The sequence below is a fragment of the Leptodactylus fuscus genome, chromosome 6, assembly GCF_031893055.1.
Source record: "Leptodactylus fuscus isolate aLepFus1 chromosome 6, aLepFus1.hap2, whole genome shotgun sequence".
NCBI lineage: Eukaryota > Metazoa > Chordata > Amphibia > Anura > Leptodactylidae > Leptodactylus > Leptodactylus fuscus.
In genome coordinates this window covers 102,677,606-102,693,658 of record NC_134270.1, presented here as the reverse complement: position 1 = coordinate 102,693,658, position 16,053 = coordinate 102,677,606, and positions in this window count along the sequence as shown.

Here is a 16,053-nt window from a genome sequence, read left to right as displayed (position 1 = left end):
AACGTATGAGTGTTTGTTGCATCTATGAGGATGTCAAGGACTACCCCATATCCAAGGTCACAATAGAGACTATATTAAGATCTGTTTATTATGAAGTGGGTGTTGTAAAAAACCTTATGCATAATGTGATTTTGGGACGTCATTTCCCTTTGTTCTGGGATTTGTGGGGAAAAGGTACAACCACACAACCAAAGGTGGAAACCCCGCCTACGCCCAAAGTGCATGAGGAGGGTGACACCTTTCCGTTACAGGTCCTAGCTGGAGAGGAAGATGATGCCTCTACCCCAGCTCCTGAGCCTAACATACCTGAATTAGAGGTCTCACGGGATAATTTTGGTACTGCACAGTTGAGAGTTCCCACTCTTGCTAATGCTCGTGATAATGTGACAGTTGTTAACAATGTGCCTCAGGAACCTGATGCTGACCACCAATTCCCACATTTCGCTATGAATAATGACCTCTTGTATTGGGTTGCAAAAATTAATGGGGAAATTGTGGAGCAGCTTCTCGTACCAAAGCCATACCGCCGTATGCTACTTGATGTGGCCCATACTCATGTGCTTGCAGGATACCTAAGGGTGGAGAAAACACAGGAGAGGATTCTCCAATGATTTTATTGGCCAGGCGTGTACAGGAAAGTGAAGGACTACTGTGCGTCCTGTCCTACGTGTCAGGTACATGCCCCAGCCCCACATTTCCGTAGTCCCTTGGTTCCCCTGCCCATCATTGAAGTGCCTTTTGAAAGGATTGGTATGGACTTGGTCGGTCCAATAGTCAAGTCAGCTAGAGGTCACCAATATATACTGGTTGTCTTAGATTACGCTACTCACTATCCTGAGGCAGTTCCCTTGCGTAATACGACATCAAAGAGTATTGCCTGTGAGTTATTCTATATGTTTTCAAGAACAGGCATACCTAAAGAGATACTGACTGACCAAGGCACGCCCTTCATGTCAAAGGTGATGAAAGAGCTATGCCAGCTGTTTAAAATTACCCACATACGGACCTCTGTGTATCACCCCCAGACAGATGGGTTAGTGGAGTGCTTTAATAAGACTCTCAAGCATATGCTTAAAAAGGTGGTAGGAAAAGATGGTCGTGACTGGGATTGCCTGTTGCCATACCTGATGTTCTCTATTAGAGAGGTTCCACAAGCGTCTACAGGTTTTTCCCCTTTTAGTCTATGGTAGACACCCCAGGGGCATACTAGATATAGGTAAAGAAACCTGGGAAACGGAGGCTTCCCCATACTGTAGTGTCATCGAGAATGTAGCTCAAATACAGGATCACATTTCAACAGTCATGCCAATTGTAAAAGAACATCTGCAAAGTGCACAAGAGGCCCAAAGCAGAATTTACTATTGTTCTGCCAGAGTCTGAGAGTTTAACCCAGGGGACAGAGTCCTTATTTTGGTGCCTACTGTGGAGAGCAAGTTCTTAGCGAAGTGGCAAGGCCCATATGAAATTGTGGAAAAAGTAGGGCCAGTCAACTATAAGGTTCACCAACCAGGGAAAAGGAAGCCTTTTCAAATCTACCATGTGAATTTGATTAAGCCCTGGAACCAGAGGGAATCCTAGGTGGCCTCAAATACAGAGGTGGGTGATTTGTTGCCACCAATCCTTCCAGTCCATGTGAATGAGACCCTCTCAGTGTCCCAACAACAAGAGGCAAAAGAGTTCCTGCAGAAAAATAGACGCAAGTTCTCTGATCTACCAGGGCGTACACACCTAATAGAGCACCATGTAGAGACAGAACCTGGGAGGAAAGTAAACCTGAAACCCTACAGAATACCAGAGGCACGTAGGGAGGTAGTGTCAGCTGAGGTTAAACGTATACTGAAGTTAGGTATAATTAAGGAATCCAAAAGTGAGTGGTCTAAACCAATTGTATTGATACCAAAGCCCAATGGTACTTGGCGGTTCTGCAATGATTTTAGAAAATTGAATGAGATTTCCAAGTTTGACGCTTATCCCATGCCCAGGGTTGATGAGCTGATTGAGAAGTTGGGTAATGCCAGGTACATAACCATACTGGACCTGACAAAAGGTTACTGGCAAATACCTTTGTCTAAAAAAGCCAAGGAGAAAACTGCCTTTGTTGTTCTGGAAGGTCTGTTCCAGTACAGGGTTATGCCATTTGGTTTGCATGGAGCTCTAGCTACCTTTCAGAGGATGATGGACCAGATCTTGCGGCCACATCGTGACTACGCAGCAGCTTACCAGGACAATGTGGTCATTCATAGCCCAGACTGGGGAAGTCACCTCTGTAAGGTGCAGGCAGTACTGGACTCCATAAGTGAGGCAGGCCTTACTATCAACCCTGAGAAATGTGCTTTAGGGCTGAAGGAAGCCAAGTTCCTGGGCTACAGTCCTATGAAAAAGTATGGGCACCCCTATTAATCTTAATCATTTTTAGTTCTAAATATTTTGGTGTTTGCAACAGCCATTTCAGTTTGATATATCTAATAACTGATGGACACAGTAATATTTCAGGATTGAAATGAGGTTTATTGTACTAACAGAAAATGTGCAATATGCATTAAACCAAAATTTGAATGGTGCAAAAGTATGGGCACCTCAACAGAGAAGTGACATTAACCACATGAGGACCGCCGTACGTAAATTTACGGCCTCATGTGATGGTACCTAAAGACCGGACTATTGTCGAAATACGTCCGGTCTTTAGGTGCCATTTTAGAGCAGATCGCGCCCCCCCCTGGTAACAGTCCCGCCCCTACCTCTAGCCCGGGACTTGGTGAAGATGCCGGGGACCGATCTGATTGGTCCCCGGTCATGTGATCGCTGTGACAGCAAGTCACAGCGATCTCTTTTATTTACAGTATAGCCAGCGTCTTAAGTCTCCTCCCTCTCCTCTTCTCCTTACACATTGTTACTTTGTGAGGAGAAGAGAAGAAGGAGAGAGACTTGAGACATTGCTTGCTAAAAAACACCCCTATACACACTTTCCACTGCCCGATCCTGCCCCCAAACCCATCGATCCCCTAATTCCTAATCCCCTATCCCCAGATCTATATATAGATCATATATATATATATAAAAAAATAAATATATATATATATATCTGTGTATATCAGAGCTAGATAGGGAGATATATATATATATACCCACCATATAGGTATATATATATATTTCTGTCACTTGTATAGCGCTAACATATTCTGTGGCGCTTTACAGAAAGTGTCAGTCACCGTACCCTATAGGGCTCACAATAAATTGCTCTCTAGCACCATATATATATATATCTACCGTATAAATTTTAGATATATATATATACATATATATATATACCCGCCATATAGGTATATATATATATCTGTGACTTGTATAGCGCTAACATATTCTGCGGCGCTTTACAGCCACTCTACCAAAGAGGGCTCACAATAATCAGCTCTCTAGCACTATATATATATCTACCGTATAAATTTTAGATAGATATATATATACATATATATATATATATACCCGCCATATAGGTATATATATATATATCTGTGACTTGTATAGCGCTAACATATTCTGCGGCGCTTTACAGCCACTCTACCAAAGAGGGCTCACAATAATCAGCTCTCTAGCACTATATATATATCTACCGTATAAATTTTAGATATATATATACATATATATATACCCGCCATATAGGTATATATATATCTGTGACTTGTATAGCGCTAACATATTCTGCGGCGCTTTACAGCCACTCTACCAAAGAGGGCTCGCAATCAGTGACATTATGGCGAGGAGGTTTTATACTAGTGAGGAGGCATACGCCATTCTTTGGTCAGATGCATCAGATGCGTCTGACACTGAAACATTTGCAGACAATGAAAATGACAATACAAGTGTCATTTCAGATGTGTCTTCAGGAGACGTTCTCCCTGATGACATTGACTCTTCAGATGGTGAAGGTGCCGGAACTAGCAGTGCGGCAGCAGACAGTGACACTTTCCCACTAATTGATGTGCGTTCCCTCCAGTGGGCACCTGCTCCATCTTTTGCCCCTAGAGTCCACCCATTTACTGCATCTCCTGGCATAACAGTGGATGATTCCCAGTTTACCCACATGAATTATTTTAGTTTATTCATAAGCGACGACCTCCTCAATGACATTGTCCTTCAAACAAATTTATATGCCACCCAGTACATAACCCAAAAACCTTCCTCTGCCCATGCCAAAGATTGGACACCCACAGATCTGGTGGAAATGAAAAAATTTTGGGGCCTCACCCTAAATATGGGTATTGTAAAAAAGCCCTCAATCAGATCATATTGGTCAAAAAGTCCCGCACAGTCAACCCCTATATATTCGGCAGTCATGTCCAGGCTTCGCTATGAGCGACTAATGAGGTTCCTTCACTTCAGTGATAATTCACAGGCCCCCCCAAGTGATGATCCAAACCGTGATCGGTTATTCAAACTGAGACCCCTCATAAATTATTTGAACCACTCCTTTTTACAACATTACACCCCAGAGCAAAACGTCAGTGTGGACGAATCCCTCCTTAGTTTTCACGGTAGACTGAGCTTTCGCCAATATCTCCCTTCCAAACGGGCAAGATATGGCATAAAGCTATATAAGCTTTGCGAAAGCAGTTCTGGCTACACCGCCGCCTTCAGAATATATGAGGGACGAGATAAAAAAATTAATTCCCCAGGATGCCCCCCAAATTTTCCCATCAGTAGTAAAATAGTGGTGGAGATAATGCAGCCCCTGCTACACAAAGGGTACCACTTGTATTGTGACAACTTCTATTCAGGTGTGGCCCTATTTAGACACTTGCATTGTGCAAGCACAGGTGCATGTGGAACCATGCGCAAAAACCGAATTGGTTTTCCGCAGCAGCTAGTGGGGAAGGGCATACAAAAGGGGGAGTCCTGTTCTTATTCTTGTGAGGAGCTGTTGGCGGTGAAATACAGAGATAGGAGAGATGTCTATGTGCTGAGCACAATACACCCCACAGGAACAGTGGCAGTGAGGGAAAGAGGGGCCACAGCAGACAAGCATAAGCCAATAAGTGTGTCCGAGTATAACAAACACATGGGGGGGTGGATTTAAGTGATCAAATCTTACAGCCCTATCTAGTAAAAAGAAAAACCAAAACCTGGTATAAAAAAGTGGCCATCTACCTAATACAAAATGCCTTTTTACTTTATAAAAAGAAGGGAGGCACCGACAAATATCTGGATTTCCAGGAAAAAATACCGTATTTTTCGGACTATAAGACGCACCGGACCATAAGACGCACTAAGGTTTTAGAGGAGGAAAATAGGGAAAAAAAAATTTTAAGGAAAAAAAATTGGTGAAATATTTAATAACCTAATAATATAATATTTCACCAATGTAAATAGAACCGGGGGCTTTCGGACACAGGGATACCAAATGTGTATGTGTTTCACAGTAATGTTTTTGTTTTATATGTATTCTAGGGATATGGGGGTGATTTGAACATATATCTATATCTATCTGTCTATCTATCTATCTATCTATCTATCTATCCATCTATCTATCCATCTATCTATCCATCTATCTATCCATCTATCTATCCATCTATCTATCCATCTATCTATCCATCTATCTATCCATCTATCTATCCATCTATCTATCCATCTATCTGTGTCTGTCTGTCTTTCTATCTATCTATCTATCCATCTATCTATCTATCTACCTATCTCCTATCTATCCATCTATCTGTCTGTGTCTGTCTGTCTTTCTATCCATCTATATCTAATCTATCTCATCCATGGAAGTGAAGCTATGCAAGAAGAGAAAAAGGGGCGGGCCAGACGGGTGAAGGAGGTGTGGTTTTCTAAGCAAACTTGAAAACACACCTCCTTCTCCCATCTGGCCCGCCCCTCCTTCACTGCCTCTCAGATCTGGCTCTTGCAATGAAGCCACACAGGCAGGGAAGTAGGGGCGGGCCAGATGGGTGAAGGAGGAGTGGTTTCAAGCTTGCCGAGAAAACCACGCCTCCTCCTCCCGTTTGGCCCGCCCCTCCTTCCCTGTCTGTGTGGCATCATTGCCGGAGCCAGATCTGAGAGGCAGTGAAGGAGGGGCGGGCCAGATGGGAGAAGGAGGCGTGGTTTTCTCGGCAAGCTTGAAACCAGGCTTCCTTCACCTGTCTGGCCCGCCCCTACTTCGCTGCCTCTCATATCTCGCTCCTGCAAACATGCGACACAGACAGGGAAGGAGGGGCAGAGCAGGCAGGCACCGTGCTGCTCTCCGTGCTGCTCCTCATAGACAGGACACAGACGCTGCACACGCTGCATTCGGTCTATAAGACGCACACACATTTTCCTCCCATATTGGGAGGAAAAAAAGTGCGTCTTATAGTCCGAAAAATACGGTAATTCACAACCTCCTTTTTGACCCTCAGGACCCCATAGAGACCCCCCAGTCTGAAGATGTCAAACGACTCACTGAAAGGCATTTTATTAGTCTACTTCCCTCCACAACAACACGAGCTAACGCGCAAAAAAAATGCCGTGTCTGCACCAAAAATGGGCGACGCAGAGATACCCGTTACCATTGTCCCTCATGCCCCTCAAAACCAGGCCTGTGTATTGTCCCTTGCTTTGAGAGATACCACACTGTTCTTCATTATTAGATCTCTTCCCCAGAAAATTCCATTTCTAATTTTGTGATTGCCACCAAGCCCCATCTTTTGCATAAACCTGCAAATTCCTATTGTTATAAACTCTAAATTCCCTAAATTATACCCCTAGATGAATACATTGGGGAACAAAAATACTAATTACATTTTTTTGCATCTTTTTCAACATTTCACAAAAAATCTGGATACTCTAAGAAGATGCTAAAGCACTTATTGAATACCTGCAAACTATTCTAGCAAAATCTGGCCTACAAAATCCAATTAGCGCTCCATCCGTTCTGAGAGCGACCGTGTGCCCGTACATTCGGGTACCAGCACATATGGGGTATTGTCACGTTCGGGAGAAATTGGGTAACAAAATGTGGGGTGCAATTTCTCCTTTAACCCCTTGTGGAAATGCAAAATTTGGGGTAAAGCAACATTTTATAGCAAAAAATGTCATTTTCCCATTTGCTGGGCCAATTCTGTGAAACAACTGTAGGGTCAAAGTGCTCAATATACCCCTTGATAAATTCCTTGAAGGGTCTAGTTTCCAAAATGGGGTGATATTTTGGGGGTTTCCACTGTTTTGGCACTTTGGGGGCTCTGCAAAAGGGACATGATGCCTGCAAACTATTCTAGCAAAATCTGGCCTACAAAATCCAATTAGCGCTCCATCCGTTCGTACATTAGATTACCAGCACATATGGGGTATTGTCACGTTCGGGAGAAATTGTGTAACAAAATGTGGGTGCAATTTCTCCTTTAACCCCTTGTGGAAATGCAAAATTTTGGGTTAATGCAACATTTTATAGCAAAAAATGTCATTTTCCAATTTGCTGGGCCAATTCTGTGAAACTCCTGTAGGGTCAAAGTGCTCACTATACCCCTTGATAAATTCCTTGAAGGGTCTAGTTTCCAAAATGGGGTCATATTTTGGGGGTTTCCACTCTTTTGGCACCTTGGGAGCTCTGCAAATGGGACATGGTGCCTGAAAAGTATTCTAGCAAAATCTGGCCTACAAAATCCAATTAGCGCTCCATCCGTTCTGAGAGCGACCATGTGCCCGTACTTTACGGTAACAGCACATATGTGGTATTGTCGTGTTCGGGAGAAATTGTGTAACAAAATATGGGGTGTAGTTTCTCCTTTAACCCCTTGTAAAGATGAAAAATTTGGGGCTACAGTAACATTTTATTATGAAAAAAGTAATTTTTCATTTTCACGTCTAAATGGTAAATAAATCTGTGAGACACCTGTAGGGTCAAAGGGCTCACTATACCCCTTGATAAATTCCTTGAGGGGTCTAGTTTCCAAAATGGGGTCACATTTGGGGGGTTTCCACTATTTTGGCACCTTGGGAGCTCTGCAAATGGGACATGGTGCCTGCAAACTATTTTATCAAAATCTGGCCTACAAAATCCAATTAGCGCTCCATACGTTCTGAGAGCGATCGTGTGCCCGTACATTAGGGTACCAGCACATATGGGGTATTGTTGTGTTCGGGAGAAATTGTGCAACAAAATATGGGGTGCATTTTCTCCTTTAACCCCTTGTAAAGATGAAAAATTTGGGGCTACAGTAACATTTTATTACAAAAAAAGTAATTTTTCATTTTCACGTCTAAATGGTAAATAAATCTGTGAGACATCTGTAGGGTCAAAGGGCTCACTATACCCCTTGATAAATTCCTTGAGGGGTCTAGTTTCCAAAATGGGGTCACATTTGGGGGGTTTCCACTATTTTGGCACCTTGGGAGCTCTGCAAATGCGACATGGTGCCTGAAAAGTATTCTAGCAAAATCTGGCCTACAAAATCCAATTAGCGCTCCATCCGCTCTGAGAGCGACCGTGTGCCCGTACATTTGGGTACCAGCACATATGGGGTATTGTTGTGTTCGGGAGAAATTGTGCAACAAAATATGGGGTGCAGTTTCTCCTTTAACCCCTTGTAAAGATGAAAAATTTGGGGCTACAGTAACATTTTATTACAAAAAAAGTAATTTTTCATTTTCACGTCTAAATGGTAAATAAATCTGTGAGACACCTGTAGGGTCAAAGGGCTCACTATACCCCTTGATAAATTCCTTGAGGGGTCTAGTTTCCAAAATGGGGTCACATTTGGGGGGTTTCCACTATTTTGGCACCTTGGGAGCTCTGCAAATGGGACATGGTGCCTGCAAACTATTTTATCAAAATCTGGCCTACAAAATCCAATTAGCGCTCCATCCGTTCTGAGAGCGACCGTGTGCCCGTACATTAGGGTACCAGCACATATGGGGTATTGTTGTGTTCGGGAGAAATTGTGCAACAAAATATGGGGTGCAGTTTCTCCTTTAACCCCTTGTAAAGATGAAAAATTTGGGGCTACAGTAACATTTTATTACAAAAAAAGTAATTTTTCATTTTCACGTCTAAATGGTAAATAAATCTGTGAGACACCTGTAGGGTCAAAGGGCTCACTATACCCCTTGATAAATTCCTTGAGGGGTCTAGTTTCCAAAATGGGGTCACATTTGGGGGGTTTCCACTATTTTGGCACCTTGGGAGCTCTGCAAATGGGACATGGTGCCTGCAAACTATTTTATCAAAATCTGGCCTACAAAATCCAATTAGCGCTCCATCCGTTCTGAGAGCGATTGTGTGCCCGTACATTAGGGTAACAGCACTTATGGGGTATTGTCGTGTTCGGAAGAAATTGTGCAACAAAATGTGGGGTGCATTTCCTCTTTTAACTCTTAGTAAATGTGTAAATTCTAGGGCTAAATGAATATATTAGTGATAGGAATTGAAAAATGTAAATTTGACCTCCATTTTGTTTTAATTACTGTGAAATGCTGAAAGGGTTAAAAAACTTTCTACCTGCTGTTTTGGATTCTTTCAGGAGTGCAGTTTTTAGAATGGGGTGACTTATGGGGTTTTTTATTACAGAGGCCTTTCAAGTTCCCTTCTGAACTGAACTGGTCCCTTGAAAAATGTGTTTTGGAAATATTCTTGAAAATTTTGAAAATTACTGCTTGATTTGTAAGCCTTATAATATCTGAAAAAAATTAAAGAGTGATTAAAATTTGATTGCTACATAAATGAAAGACATGGTTAATTATATTTATGAAAAAATTTGGGTGGTATGACTTTCTATTTGAAAGACATGCAATTTCAAAGTTTGAAAACTGCATTTTTTTCCAAATTTTCGCCAAATTTCATATTTTTTAATAATCAAAGACATAACATACCGACCAAAATTTACTACTGACATGAAGTACAAGGTGTTACGAAAAAACAATCTCAGAATCACTTGTCTATGTTAAAGCGTCTCAAAGTTATTGCCATTTAAAGTGACACATGTCAGTTTTGAAAAAAAAGGCCTGGTCTTTAACATACTTTTGGGCTCGGTCCTTAACCGGTTAATATTTAGTAGATCCTCCTTTTGCAAAGATAACAGCCTCTAGTCGCTTCCTGTAGCTTTTAATCAGTTCCTGGATGAAGGTATTTTGGACCATTCCTCTTTACAAAACAATTCAAGTTCAGTTAAGTTTGATGGTTGCCGAGCATGGACAGCCCGCTTCAAATCATCCCACAGATGTTCAATGATATTCAGGTCTGGGGACTGGGATGGCCATTCCAGAACATTGTAATTGTTCCTCTGCATGAATGCCTGAGTCGATTTGGAGCGGTGTTTTGGATCATTGTCTTGCTGAAATATCCATCCCCGGCGTAACTTCAACTTCGTCACTGATTCTTGAACATTATTCTCAAGAATCTGCTGATACTAAGTGGAATCCATGCGACCCTCAACTTTAACAAGATTCCTGGTGCCGGCATTGGCCACACAGCCCCAAAGCATGATGGAACCTCCACCAAATTTTACAGTGGGTAGCAAGTGTTTTTCTTGGAATGCTGTTTTTTTTTGGACACCATGCATAACGCCTTTTTGTATGACCAAACAACTCAATCTTTGTTTCATCAGTCCACAGGACCTTCTTCCAAAATGAAGCTGGCTCGTCCAAATGTGCTTTTACATACCTCAGACGACTCTGTTTGTGGCGTGCTTGCAGAAACGGCTTCTTTCTCATCACTCTCCCATACAGCTTCTCCTTGTGCAAAGTGCACTGTATTGTTGACCTATGCACAGTGGCACCATATGCAGCAAGATGATGCTGCAGCTCTTTGGAGGTGGTCTGTGGATTGTCTTTGACTGTTCTCACCATTCTTCTTCTCTGCCTTTCTGATATTTTTCTTGGCCTGCCACTTCTGGGCTTAACAAGAACTGTCCCTGTGGTCTTCCATTTCCTTACTATGTTCCTCACAGTGGAAACTGACAGGTTAAATCTTTGAGACAACTTTTTGTATCCTTCTCCTGAACAACTATGTTGAACAATCTTTGTTTTCAGATCATTTGAGAGCGGGCTGTCCATGCTCGGCGACCATCAAACTTAACTGAACTTGAATTGTTTTATAAAGAGGAATGGTCCAAAATACCTTCATCCAGGATCCAGGAACTGATTAAAAGCTACAGGAAGCGACTAGAGGCTGTTATCTTTGCAAAAGGAGGATCTACTAAATATTAATGTCACTTTTCTGTTGAGGTGCCCATACTTTTGCATCGGACAAATTTTGATTCAATGCATATTGCACATTTTCTGTTAGTACAATAAACCTCATTTAAATCCTGAAATATTACTGTGTTCATCAGTTATTAGATATATCAAACTGAAATGGCTGTTGCAAACACCAAAATATTTAGAACTAAAAATGATTAAGATTAATAGGGGTGCCCAAACTTTTTCATAGGACTGTATGTCATTGGCAAAGGGGTAATAAAGCCTCAAATCAATAAAGTGGAGGCAATACAGAACTGGCCAAGGCCGCTAACCAAGAAGCAAGTCAGGGCATTTCTTGGCATTGTGGGCTACTATCGGAGGTTCATGCCAAACTTTGCCTCTATTGCAGCTCCTCTCACTGACCTGATGAAAGGTGGGAAGACAGTGATGATCCACTGGATACCAGAGGCAGAGGAGGTGTTCCAGAGGTTAAAGCAAGCTCTATTCCAGCAGCCAGTGCTGATAGCCCCTGACTTTAGGAAGGAGTTCCTGGTGCAGACAGATGCCTCAAATGCAGGTCTAGGAGTGGTGCTGTCCCAGGTGGTAAATGGTGAGGAGCATCCAGTAATGTGCCTGAGCAGGAAGCCATCCCCCGCTGAGAAAAATTACACCATTGTAGAGAGGGAATGTTTGGCCATTAAGTGGGCGCTGGATGCTCTGAGGTATTACCTCCCGGGGAGAAAGTTTAAATTGATCACTGACCAGGCTCCCCTTTCATGGATGAAAATCATTAAAGGGGTATTCCCACGTTGCATACTCACCAGTCTTCATTGCTGTAAATTCTTCTTTCTTCCGGCTTTGTTGCGTCATTGATGGGCGGGGTTACATATGCAAAGCCAGCAGCGAGATGCCGCTGGCCCTGCGTGCACGCTCATAGACCAGTCTAGCCTTCACAATGCAAATACAGACCCGGCATCCGCCTCTCTCTATTACAGCGGATGCCGGGTCTGTATTCGCATTGTGAAGGCTAGACTGGTCTATGAGCGTGCACGCAGGGCCAGCGGCATCTCGCCACTTGGCTTTGCATATGTGAATACAGACCCGGCATCCGCTGTAATAGAGAGGCGGATGCCGGGGAGTGTAGACGCTGGCACAGATGCCTGCAACATTGCTATGCTCCTGCCCTGCATGAAGCCAGCAGCGGCAGAAGCGATGCTGTTATTCCGCTCCTCCGCCCCCCCCCCCCGGAATAGCAACACCGCTCCTGCCTTCATGCAGGGCAGGAGCATAGCGATGTTGCAGGCATCTGTGCTGGCTTCTAACCGTCCCCGGCATCTGCCTCTCTATTACAGCGGATGCCGGGTCTGTATTGGCGGCCCCTTCCCCCAAAGGGTAAACTACCACCCCACCCCCCCCTCCAGGCTCGCTCCCGTGCACTTAGCCCCTCCTCCCTCAGAGCAGCAGACACATCACTTGACTTATGACCAGATAAGTCAAGGGATGTGTCAAGAAAAAAATAATAAAGTAAGATAGTGGACAAACAAAGCAGTTTTGCTGAAGCAGTGTATTTAGGAAAAGTCTTACATTCACATTAACATGCAGTATAGATAGGATCCTTGTGATGGGACAACCCCTTTAAGGACAGAAATGCTAGTGTTACCCGATGGTTCCTGTCTCTGCAAAATTTTGTGTTTGATGTAGAACACAGGCCAGGGAAATTATTGGGAAACGCTGATGCCCTGTCAAGGGTGCATTGTATGATGGCCACAAATGCCCAGCCCTCCGGTCTGGAGAAGAGGGGTGGATATGTAAGCCAATGGCTGGTTAGGTAATGGAGGGGGTGTACATCTCACCTAGACTACTCAGGTGGGTGAGATGAGAAAACTCCAGGAATGTTTGTTCTCAGCAGAAAACTTTTGTCTGCTGAGCATTTTGGTAAATGCTCAGTACTGGCTGGATTTTTAGGAATGACATGTAGGATTGGTAGTTGGACCTGTCATTCCACCCCCCTCCAGTCCACACTTTGGGGATGATCCGGCAGCGACTCAGTTGCAGAGAGTCTCCTCGTCAAGGAGGCTTAAGAAGCCAGCTCCAGCAGCAACACTTTGGCAGAGCTTGGCTGGAGAACTGACAGAGAGGTCATATTTTTGGAGCTGTGTCCTGAATGAGTCTACTGGCTTTTTGGATTTCTGTTATTCTAGGTGAGGTAACTTATTCTATGTTTAGTTAGAGCCTAGCTGGGCAGGTATTTATTTTTGTATTGTTTCATTTTTTTGCTGCACTGCCTTTTTGAGTGAAGATAAACCCTACCTTTGTTTTGTACTAAAAGACACTGGACTTGTGTGTCTATGCCACCCCACCTAGCAACCTCAGACCCTGACATATATATTATATGTCGCAGGGAAATGATGAAACTAGGGATTTGATCAAATCCTGGAAGATGTTAAAATAACTCTGTGGGGTCATTTCCCTAAAGAAAGTCAGTGATTTGATCAAATCTCTGAACTGTTTTAGTAAAATTATGAAATAACAAAAATCCTCATGTCCTCTGGCACACACGGTATACAAAACCGCGTGTGCCAGAGAACATGAAAGGTTCTCTATAAAGCAACATTAGGGCTCTCCACCTTTCAAAGATTATAGGTAGCTATAAGGCTGAGTTCACAATGGCTCCTATTGAAATCAATGGGAGGCAGTCACTTCTTCTTTCTGCGAGCAGCCTGTTTCAGCTCCTGGAAAAAAGAAGCAGACATGCTCATTCTTCAGGCAGATGCCGCGGCCGGTTCATCCTTGGACGTCCGCCTGAAGACATTACCTCCCGACTAGGCCCATTCATTTGGGTCTAATCCGTAGCAGAGTGCCGCGACTGGACAGCTGTGCACTGCACCGACATCCAGTTGCAGCTACTGGTTTTTTGGTCCGGAATCTGAGACGGCCTCCGTCTGAACTCAGCCTAATGCAGCCATGCCTATAAGCAGTTACAGAGACAAATATGTCAGCAGTTTGCATAGTTTTTTGAGCAACTTATTTCTAAAGGCAAAATGGGCTAAAACAGACATAGCAAATATATACACTGCCAGCTCCAATTATACATATGTGGGGCTTCAAGTGTAGGTTGTCTTAAACTGGATCAGATCCATCCACAGCTGAGGCTACAAGGCAATATCGTAAAAATAACAGATTAAATTCAACATAACCTACATTTATTTCCTCTCCGACAACAAAGTCACAAGTTACGAGAAATTCAATATAGATTGTAATATACTTGTTCATGGATTTAGAAGGACATCAGGTGATTAAGATATATTCAAGAGGAAAATATTTCTATATTTTTGGGCATGCTGATTCCATTATTAATAATTTTTGGTCACTTCAAAGGATCTTACGTCTGTGAATAGTGCACCTTTTGGAAGTCTGAAGTTCACCACACTGATAAGGATTATAACATTTAATGAACCAAAAGAAGTCATCACAGCCTTAAAGGAGTTCTCCCATCTCAGCCTTTCAGCCAGGCTGTATGCAGTGCCTGCTTCTCACTTCCTGAATTTCTCTCCCTCCTGCTGAAAGGGACAAACAACACTTCTGCAGGTCAGATATTATGCAGATTCTTGTACAGAATAACTCCATGTTATCTGTGTGTTTACATAGAGAGATAACAAACCAGGCTTTATCAGCAAACTGCAATTAGCTGAACAGATTGTCCTGGGTAAGTGACATCACTTGTCCTATCTCCAAGGTCCGTGGTTATAGCAACGCTGTGTAAACAATGGGAGGAATAAATTCATATACCAGGCAAACAAAGCAGAATTTCTAAAGCAATATAGAAATTAGAATTAGAAAAAGGCTTCAAGTTACATAAGCTACTACCATAGATAGGATCCTTGAGATGGACAACCCCTTTAATAAAGAGAGTTGTAAATGCAGAGACACAGCTTTTGCAAGTTGAAGAGATGAGCAAATACATATTTCATCCCATACAGGGATGGGGGAGGGGAATTAAACAGGAACAATAAATATTCATAGGACACACCTCCTTATTAAGCCACAGAACAAATAGAGGATTAGAATAATGAACCAGAAGGTGTTTCTGAAACTTAAGGCAAGGCCTAAGATTATAAAAACTATATGATCACCAGAGGAATTTTGTCACACATCTTAATGACCAGGCCTCATTTTTCAAAACTGAAACGTATTACTTTATCTGGCAATAACTTTGAGGGGCTTTAACTTAAAGAAGTGATTTTGAGATTGTTTTTAAAGAGACAGACTTCCTGCTGGCAGGTGAAGAAGAATCATTGAACTGCTAAGTCTCCCAGAAAACGGTAATCAGACTATCCACCATGGAAGAAATCTTAGAAGACTGTTAATAGGAAGGTCCAGTTCAGGATTCAGCAACTCCCCCTCAGTCAAGACTTCCCACAACTGGGATGAGATGCCAGAACAGGCCTCTAGAGGAGGTGGGTAAACAGAAGAGGGTGGTGAGGAGAATCGGGCACAATAGGATTCTGCTCTGTTTGCTATGAGAATGTTTGGAGGAGTCAGAGGGAGAAGGGCTTAGTCGACTGATCGATCATGGATTGGGAAACCTTGCTGAGATCAATCACAGTCTGAGTGACACAGTGGGGGCAGAGAATTGTGAACGGACAGGTAGGTGCCAGGGGTGAGTGCTCTATCCCCAGCATCACAAAAAGAGTTGGCTTACATTAGATGAGCAGTCCAAGGAAGGAGGCGCATCTGAAGCCAATCCAAGATGATAGCAGGGGGCTTGCCACCTGTCAGAAGAATCTCCTTGGGCCTGGAGTGGGCATTGAATACTGAAGAGGAAAGATGACTGCCCCAGAACAGTAAATCATACCAGCCACCAGGAAAATGATGGAGCCCGAGGAGAAGTAAAAGAAAAGGTCC